At 40.8% G+C, this 10,002-nt stretch overlaps 1 protein-coding gene across 1 annotated transcript in view; it reads left to right on the top strand.

Moving 5' to 3' along the window:
* Positions 1 to 417: 417 nt before the first annotated feature.
* NRROS (negative regulator of reactive oxygen species) overlaps positions 418 to 10,002 on the top strand; it is a 22,740-nt gene continuing 13,155 nt past the window's right edge. The window contains exon 1 of the mRNA XM_011385915.2: positions 418 to 586. The gene's annotated coding sequence lies outside the window, so the exon portion shown is untranslated. The remainder of the gene's footprint in view (positions 587 to 10,002) is intronic.

Genomic DNA, 10,002 nt, shown 5'->3' with positions numbered 1-10,002 from the left:
TATTATTATTGATGTGCTGGACACATAAAAAGAGATTATTCATAAAGACTAGCTGAGCGGATGGCTCTTCCAGAAGGTGGACTCTTTCCCAAGTGGAAAACTTGTGTCCTATCCATTCCCAAAGTTTGCCACAGATTGACCCTTGGACATAACCTTGGAGAATAGTTTTCTGGGTCAGCAGAACACACAGGCAGGGACCCCCAGCTCACCACTCCTCAAAATTTCTAAGGCGAGAAAACCCCTGGAGCCAGCATTGTTGGGAGACCATAAAAATATCTGCCCTCCTTGACAAATCCAGCAGGTAGTCCGGAGACCAGTGTTTCCCGCTGGCTGCCCTCTCCCTCCCCCTTGCCACCCACCCGCGGGGGCAGTTCCCTTTCTGATGCCTGCTTTCTGTGAGTGCTGAGTCGCTGAGCTGCTTGCTCTCCATGTGACTTCAGTTTCCGTCCGTTCCTTCCGCAAGTGCTAAAATAATCTGATGCTCCAGAAAGAGGAGGCAGCACAGCCCCGCGATCGGCTGCTCTCCAGGAGGCCGGAGCCCTGGGAGAGGATGCACCCCGCGGAGCCGCCTGGGCCTGCGGGAGCCGTGAGTATTTCCTGCATGGCGTCAGCCTCCTCTGTTCTCTGAGGTGGGCAAGCTCAGGCCAGGTCGGGTGGCAGGGCCACAGCTTGGGGCTGACTGGGAAGTTGTGGCTTGCTGCATACAAGCTCCACCGCTTTTGTGCCCAGTTTGGGGGCTACGGCTCCGGGTAGATGGAACAAGGTGGTGTGGTGTAATGAAAACAACCAGGGCTTCAGATTCTTGGTTTGAGGGCTTGATTCCTGGCTCTGTGGGGAGAATTTCTAAGCCTCAGTATGTTCATCTGCAAAATGGGAACAAATAATGCTCTCTCCTGGGCCGGGTGACTGGATGCATTGAGACTACCCTGAGGCTCAGCATGCTGAGTGCTTGGATCTTCTTTCCCGCCCCACAAGGTGGATTCAGAATCAACATGTCCTAGGTGAAGACACTGATACTCATTGACAGCAATGCACACTTGTGGATATCTTCCATGTGCACGTCTGTGTTGGGGACAGAGCTGTGAAGAAGACAGGCAAAGCTCATTTCTCACAGTGTTTGTCCTTGAGAAATTCACTAGGTTCTGTTACTTGGACCCACAGCTAGTAATGTCAGAGAGACTAGATCTCTGGCCTTTCTGATTCCTTATCTGGAGCTCCTCCAAAGCCCTCGTGGCCTCTTCAAGTGGGCTGGATTCTGGAGGGTTCAGCATCCCCATGCACTGAGGAGCTGGCACAAGTAAGGAGCCACTGGCCTGGCTCTGGGTTGCCTCAGAATGGGCTGCCCGCTCACCTCACCCCTAAGAGAAGGTGGCCATGTGCCCAACAGTACTGAGACTCATGGAGACTGAATCAGAGTCCTAAGAATGGAGCCTCTGGATAGGGCTGGTCTTGGGTAATGCACTTCCAGGTGAAGTGAAGAGACCTCACTGAAGATTTCTTCCGTGATAGGTACAGCCTATTAGGAGTTTGGACAGTAGAAACATTTTGAGTTTATAGAAATGGCCTTCCGAGATTTATGCTCTTTTCACACACAGACTGCTTCTGTGGATGTTGATGGTTTGCTGGGTTTTAGCATCCTGAGACTTATTTATTTCCCTCACACACTCAGTAGGTTTTTATATATGTGTCTGAGAGTTCCTAGAGGGGATTATAGAATCATGGGCCCAGAAAAACAAACAAAAAAACCAAAATACAAAAAGCTCAACTTCTGCCTTTAGGTCAAAACAAAACAAAACAAAACACCTATTTTACAAAGGGGTGTTTTCATCTAGTGGGTGTCCTCATGGAACCTCATGGAAATCCATATAAACCTGATTTATATAGTGTTTAAACCCATCATACAAGAGCAGGAGCCTCCTAAGCAGAGAGCAGGGTCCTGGCGTCTTTGTCCCGGGGCCTGTGTTAGGAGTGCATTGACCTGTTTGTCTCTGATCTTTCTTTGTCACAGAAGAGTGACACCAGTACTGATTATAACCTGTGCTCTGGCTGCGGGAGGTATCCACACCATAAAGTATAAACTATACTCTTGGGTGGACAACTAGATATGCCTCATACCATTCTCAGATCCACTTTATAACCACATAAAGTTAGGAGAGGGTCGGTTTTCAACCATGACTAAAAAGCATTATTTTTCACAAGACATGCTTGTGGTATGTTCAATGATGTTCACTGATGTGTTTGCACATTAGTGACAAATTTTTTTGCCTTTGGTAGAACTTCTTTATTATACTCATTTCCACTCAACCACCTCCCCCGCCAAAAATTGTCATGGCTCAATGTATGGGGAGCTCTGAGCTACATTAAGTGATGATCTATGAAAGCTCAGAATGTCAGGAAGAGGAAAAAAGGACATTGAGACTTAGATCTTATTGAGCCTCAAAAGCAACTATATTTCTGAGTTTAGGGTTCTTTTAGTTGCAAATGACAAAAACCCAATTGGCTTGGTTTCAGAAAAAAAAAAAAAAAAGAAGAGGATTTATTCTTTCAAATAACCAAAAAGTATATGGGGAATACCTTCAGGCATGGCTGGATCCAGGCACTCAAACATTGCCAGGAATCCATCCATCTCTATTCCTCAGCATTGCTTTCCTCTGTGTAGGCTTCCTTATCAGGCAGGTTCTAAAGTTAGTGGCAAAGATGGGTGCCTGCAAGTTCAAACTTAATTGCCATTAGTTTGGCATCTGAAGCAGGAAAAGAAAGCCTCTTTCCCAATAGTTCTAGTAACAATCCTTGAACTGATTCTAATGGACTTGTCTTCTGTGAATCCATTATAAACCACTCACTGTGGTTAGGGGAATAGGAGGCTCTGAAGGGCCCATGCTTATTCATAGGCTCCTCCTTGGAGCCAAAAGTTATGGTCAGACTCAAAATAACATGGGCTTCTTAAGAAAGTTAGGGGGTTGGTTGCATGACAATGTAAATGTACTTAACACTACCAAAATATACACTTAAAAATGGTTAAGATGGCAAAGAGAGTGAGAGAGAAAGAAAGAGAGAGAGGGGGTGGGGGAGAGAGAGAGAGAGAGAGAGAGAGGGGGTGGGGGAGAGAGAGAGAGAGAGCGAGAGAGAGAGGAGAGAGAGAGAGAGAGAGAGAGAGAGAAACTTAACTACAGGAAAAAAAAAGTTAAGATGGCAAATTTTGTTATGTCTATTTTACCATAATTAAAATAATAAAGAAAGAAAAGAAAGGGAGGGGTAGTTTCCTCAAAGGGGAATTAAGAAGTTGTTACCAGAAGGAGAAATGAATATGGGCAAGCAAAACCAACTGATTTCTAGAGTAAATGGAGTTAGGTGCTGAGACCAAACCACACGTGTCTTCTCACTTTAATGCATGAGTGGTTTCAGACTGAACAAATGGAAGAAAGGAGGAAGTAGAACCCTGTCATGGTTCTCTCACCAGCGAAATGGGCAAGAGCAGGGCTGGTACTCGTGATGGGCTAAATGTGGCTATGAAGCCCTGTGAGGGCACGGGACTCCCCACCTTCAGCCCTAACCCAGAAGGACACCTCTGTCAGGTGCTGTGCCATTTACTCTGAGAAACTTTCTGCTGCCCCTCCAAGAAATAAAAGAATTACAAGGAGACTTCTCCCCAGGAGACAGCACTTGGGGCTCTGGCTTTTCACTCTGGCTCTTCTCAAGCAGGACTTAAGTGTCTGAGGTAGCCTAGCACCCACAGTGACTGGCAGAGGTTCATCTTGGAGTACACATCCAAAAATCTCACGTCACTCCCTTTTAGATGTCAGGCTGGACACTGGCTCCTTCTGATCCTCCGTACTGTCATTTCTCTTCTGGACCAGCCATGACCCCTTGGGTCTCTCCTGCTTTTATGGTGTCTCCTCCCAGTGGTCCCAGATACCAAGGCTGAGCTCTCTTCCTCAGTCTGCAGGGTCACTGGCGAGTGGGTCTTTCCCTACCTGGTCCTGGGCCACCTCCTTCTGCTTCAGAGATGTTAATGGTCTTCGTATTGTCTCCCAGCCTGGCACCCTGAGACTTTCTCATGAGACTCCCCAGATGGCCTTTCTCTTGTCTAGGTTCTTGCATCCTTCCTTAGGTCCCAAAACTGAAGCTTCCGATTTAACTAAGAATACTGTCTTTATTTCCTTTTAAATCCTTAGTTTTTTTCCCCAGGCTTTCTAGCTTCTTTTGTGGACCCTCTATAGGCTCTCGTCTTTGTCACAGGCATACCCCATGGTGTTGACAGGTTGCCTCATACGCACAGAAGACCATGATCCCGTGAACACTCAGAGGTGCTAGTCACAACAGCAAACACTACATGGCACAGGCACTGACCAATAAGAATGTACACTGTCATTAGAAGCAGGGCCCTGTCATAACAAACTGGGTTAGGTGTTACCTCCTTGGTTGCTGGATCATGATGGAGCCCTTGAGAGTTTCGAGAGAGTGGCCAGGCAACTGGGGTTGGGGTTCATGGGGTAGCTATTTACCAATAAATACATACCTATGCAACCCAGCTGAACATTCATTCAATGTATTTTCCTCTCAGGTGCACATCGGCACCTTTTACCTGGACCAGAACTTGGCTCTGGTTTTGGCTTCACTACAAGCTGTGTGACTTGAAAAATTCACTTTGTCCTTTTCAAGTCTTGGATTTCTTATCTATAAAATGGAGATAATAAGCAGGGACTAGGACATAGATATTTGTACACTGATGTTCATAGCAGCATTAATAACAGTGGCCAAAAGGTAGAAATAACCCAAATGTCCATTGATGGATGAATGGACAAACAAAGTGCAGTATATACATACAATAGTATATTATTCAGCCAGAAAAAGGAATGAAATTATGATACATGCTACAACATGAAGGGACCTTGAAAACATTACACTAAATTAAATACACCAGGCACAAAAGGATAGTTATTACGTGATTCCACTTATTGATTCTACTCATATTCTACTAGAATAGGCACATGTATAGTGAAGAAAAAAGAGGAGTAACCAGGGCCTGAGAAGAAGGAGGACTGGGGAGTAATGCGTAATGGGTATAGAGTTTCAGTTTGGGATGATGAAAAAGTACTGGAGATGGATAAGAGTGAGGTTGCACAATAATGAGGATGTACTTAATGCTACCAGAGAGTGGTTAAAATGGTGGATTATATGTATTTTTACCATAATAAAAAATGTAGATAACAATGCCTGCTATGTGGAACTGTTGCAAGAATTAAATGAGATCGAACTTTTGTAAGAAGTCTTTGCAACCTCAAGTGTGATTATTATTATTAACGAATAGCATTAATGATAATCCAATTGTCTTGGATTCATTCAAGACTTTCCTAAAAATCATTATTTTGGGAGTGGAAGAGGATAGTCCTCTGTGAATTCAAATAAGTTTTAGAGAAAAAAATCAACCTTAGTTAGAATAGCCACCTTGCCAGTACAATTTGAGAGATTTTGAAAAGGACAAAATTATCTCTCCTATCATCCTGAAATTATACCATGAAAGTTTATTATTTTTCATCATTATCTATTTAAATATCTGTTAAAGAGAGAGGGTATCAGTCATTCACACTTTAGTGTGAGCTACTTTTCTCCTAATTCTGGCTGAGAACACTAAGGCAGTGATTAGAAATCTTCCCCCCAAATAAAATAACTGACTTTGCAATCACAATTAAATTGAGATTAAATTAATTAAATTGACCCAGAAGACTGAAAAAGTAGGAACTTCTTTTTAAGTTAAATCACTTGATATACATTCTGAAGTAGTTAGGAGAAAGTGTACTGATGACTGCAATCTATTTTGAAGTGCATCAAAAAATAAGATGGATTGAAGGATAGATAGGGTAGATGGATAGATATGTGATAAAAACAAGTATAGTAAAAAGTTAATAGTAGAATCTAGGTAGTGGGTATACAAGTGATCACTGTCAAATTCTTTCCACCTTGCTATATGTTGAAATTTTTCATAATAAAAAGGAGTAAAGTTAAATTACTGACAATACCTATTAGCTGCTCACATTTATTTTCATAAACATAAAAATCAAATAAAAAATCAAAAAACTTCCATAGAAACTATAACGAATAATATGCTACCATAGTATATGCATTATTAGATTTTCGTTTAACTGAACTACTAGAATGTGATGGGATGACACACGTACTGTGCCTTGAAGAATGAATGAGAGTTGGACAGCTGGAGGAGAAGAGGAAAAGGGCATTTCTCACACAGGAAAAAGTGTGTGAAAATTCATGGTTCAGTCAAAGGTAGCAAATATCCCAAGGTGGCTGGGGCTTGTGGCGATGAGGTTGAGTTTTGCTGGATTCACAGACTAGGTTCGAATGGCAGCTCGGACATGCTCTAGTTCTATGGCCTAAATTTTTGTGAGCCTTAATTTACCATGTGTAAAATGGGGATGACAACACATACCTGCTGTGATTTTGCAAGGAATATTATATACAAAGCATCTAGCATAGCACTCATCCCAACGTGAGCACTCCATAAACATTAGCTATTACAATTAAGAGCCTGGAAAGAAATCTGGGAACTTGGATATAATCCAAATCTGGGAGCTTAGATTATTGAGCTAATCAGTAATCAGGAATCCATATTGTTTTATTCCTCAGTTGTGCTCTTTCTCAAGGGAACTGAGGTTGGGGGTGGGGGTGATATATTTCCACTTTGGGCAATAAGCCTCAATTATCACCTATAATTCCTTCTCCTATAGGCTCTGGGTGGTCTTGCTTTCTCTGAATATCACAAGGTCCAAGCTCTGCAGCTCATACAGATGGGAGAAGGTGTTGCAGCTCCTCTGTTTCATTTCAATACCAGCTCCCTGTTTGCAGAGCAACTCTGACTTTCCTTTAATTTTGACACTGTCTTGCCTTACTAATGAAGTTCACAGTATTTCCTTACATTGACAAAGCTTTTTCATACACATCTCAGTCAGTCTCAACCCTGAGAAGTCAGCGAGATGGGTATTATTGTCACCAGTGGCCACCACTGGAGTGAACTGATAGAACAAACCCGTGACACTGAATGGAAACAAGTTTGAAGCTAATGGATTATTGGTTGGGTGCCTATCCACAGATAGTATGTGGGTCTTTTGTATGTAAAGGTAACACTGTAGAACTACCACCAACCATATAAGAGCAAGGTGTTATCTCCCCAGTGGAGCAGAATTGCACATTTTAAGACCTGTGGCCAGATGCAGCCTGTGGCTGTGGAATAGAACAGTTAAATGACCTCTGTTGGTTCTAAAGGGCTGCCCCTGACCGCAGAAGGAAGCCAGTTGACTCATTTGTAGCCCTGAGAAGATGAAGACGAGGAGACTAGTAGTGCTCCAAGCGGCACTCCACTCACTGGCTGCCCAAGGGAAGAGCTGCTATGGCCTCCAAACTCTCTCCGAGTAGGCAGAGCCTCTGCCATTTCCAGACGAGACTCTTCTCACAAGCCTGGGTGGAGCCTTGGCTGACCGGGTGTGCTAGGCTCTAGGTGGGAGCAAGAGATCTGGATTTTAAACCAGTGCTTGGAAACCATTGCACTGTATTCCCTGTGGCACCTGTCCATTTTGTTTCATCTTTCTGGCCTGAATATTCTCACTTCCAAAAGGGGTGGGTAGTCCCTTCAGAAATCTACAGTTCTTCTCAAAAGGTTAGTCAGTCACTACATTTGAATGACAGTGCACTGGCCAGAAGAGATACAATAGAACTGTCCTTTCTCAAACAAGTTCTCAGGACCGTACATTCAGGAGCATTGCAAAAATTCAAATGATACAACTCCTCATTTATTTGTCCAGGCTTAGGGTGTGGTCCAAGTCCTGGAGGCAAGTGTCAAGGGACCCCGGTAGTACAACCAGCCCCTTATGAAGCAGTGAGCTCTCACCCTAGGTGTGCTGAAGCACAGGCAGGTTGACAGGCAGGGATGATGACAAAGAATATTCTTTGAACTTTTCTTTTAAAATTTGTCTTAATGCAGTAACAGCCTTGCAACACAGGAATTGTAATTCTCATTTTGGTAGGCAGGAAATTGAGGACAATAACTTGAGTGATGTACCCAAGGTCAGAGCCAGTCTTTGAACCTGTTCCATCTGTCCCCTTAGTCTGGACTCTTCCTTCAGGAGCTGGGTTAAGAACATACAACCCCAAATCTAAATCCCTGGACCCTGATAAAAAAAAAAAAGTAATATCTGTAACAGAATTTATTTTAGTTATTAGTCAATAATATTTTTCTTCCATTAACTTCAAACATGATTGTTTTAAGCACACTCACAATTTCAATCTCAATCCCTATAAGAAATTTTCTATTTCAGTGATATTTACTAGGCTCTGATTATGATGTATATTTTAACTTTTAAGTAATAATAGATTGATATTATTTTAAAACTTGTTTTAATATAGTCATTGAAGTTAATTGTTAGAAAATTAGAAAATACAAAGAAGCAAAAATATAAATATGGAAAAAAGTAAGTATCAGTTGCATTTCTCCTCACTGTTGAGATTCTGATGTGGACCCTTTCAAATATATTTTATGTACATGAAGATGCATACATATTCTTTTAACAAACTTGAAATTATTCTATACATTCTGTTTCACACTTTCCTTTTTACTTAATATTTTTTATGAACATCTTTCCATGTCGATAAATATATTGCTACCAAAGCATTTTTGATTGCAGCACATTATTTCTATCATTGCTATATCATAATGTATTTAGCCATTCTTTTCACTGTTCGACTTTTAGATGGTTTCTACTTTACTATTATTATTATTGCAATGACTATTTCTGTAGAAGTAGTTTTATATACATTATAATTCCTTGGGATAAATTTCTAGAAGTGAAATTACTGAATCAAAAATAATCTATGTATTCACGACCTTTGATAAATTGTGCTAAATTGTCCTACAGAAAAACTGTGTCAATTTGCTCTGCAGTGTGTGATACAGTTCTAGGGAGACAGGGACTCAAAAGCCATTCTGTTGCCTATATTTTAACAAATTCATTACTAAGACAGAAAGCCAGAGAAGCAAATCATGAGATCTGAATTCACACATTACAATTCTAAATGCTCTGTCTCCCCAATCTTCAATTTGCAAGTTTTTTTAAAATGCATCCACAATCTGAATATTGTTTCTTTGCAAAATATGGGAATGTATTAATTCAGCCAAGGAATAGAACTGCTTCTTTACTTTTATATTTTTCATTTTTCTTTTACATATAATTCCAAAATCATAACTAAGGAAACTTTGGATTTAAAAGTACACATTTTGGACATTTCTCCAAAGAAGATATAAAAACGGTCAATAAACACATGAAAAATACTCAACATTATTCCTAATTAGGGAAATACAAATCAAAACCATAAAGATATAGCACTTCACATCCACTAGGAGGGCTATAATAAAAGTGACAGATAATAACAAGTGCTGATGAGGATGAAGAGAAATTAGAACATTACTAGTATTGCAAACATCGTCTTCCTCCCTCTAAATAATTCAGTGTCTATCTTCTAAGAACAAGGAGTCTCTTTCATAACCACAGTACAATCATCAAAGTCTGAGAATTTAACATGGATGTAATACTATTATTTCATCCATTGTCTCTATTAAAATTTTGCTAAGTATCCAAGTAAGACCCCTATAGTAATTTAATCATTTGTTTAAAGGGTTGCCTGCTGGTTTTTCCGCTATAAAGCTGTTATTTTCACCTACGTAAAATTAACAAGTAACTTGTATTAATAAGATACTTTAAGACTATATTAATATCTTGTTTCCCAACAAACTTTCACTTTAGTTTTATCATCCCTTGATGACTCTTACCTGTAAGATGCATTTTGAAAAATGCTTCCCTCTATTCAGATTTCAGCTGCTTTCTCTAACTTTCAAGTAACATTATTAAGCTTGTATGCACTTTAAAACATTTTTTATGTTCAGTTTTGTTATATATATTTAAGCTTATTAAAGAGCACAAGTTGTTTTAGTTAGGT

The sequence above is a fragment of the Pteropus vampyrus genome, unplaced genomic scaffold (assembly GCF_000151845.1).
Source record: "Pteropus vampyrus isolate Shadow unplaced genomic scaffold, Pvam_2.0 Scaffold826, whole genome shotgun sequence".
Taxonomy (NCBI): domain Eukaryota; kingdom Metazoa; phylum Chordata; class Mammalia; order Chiroptera; family Pteropodidae; genus Pteropus; species Pteropus vampyrus.
Note: the sequence above shows the minus strand (reverse complement) of the source record. Positions and strands in the feature narration are given on the sequence as shown.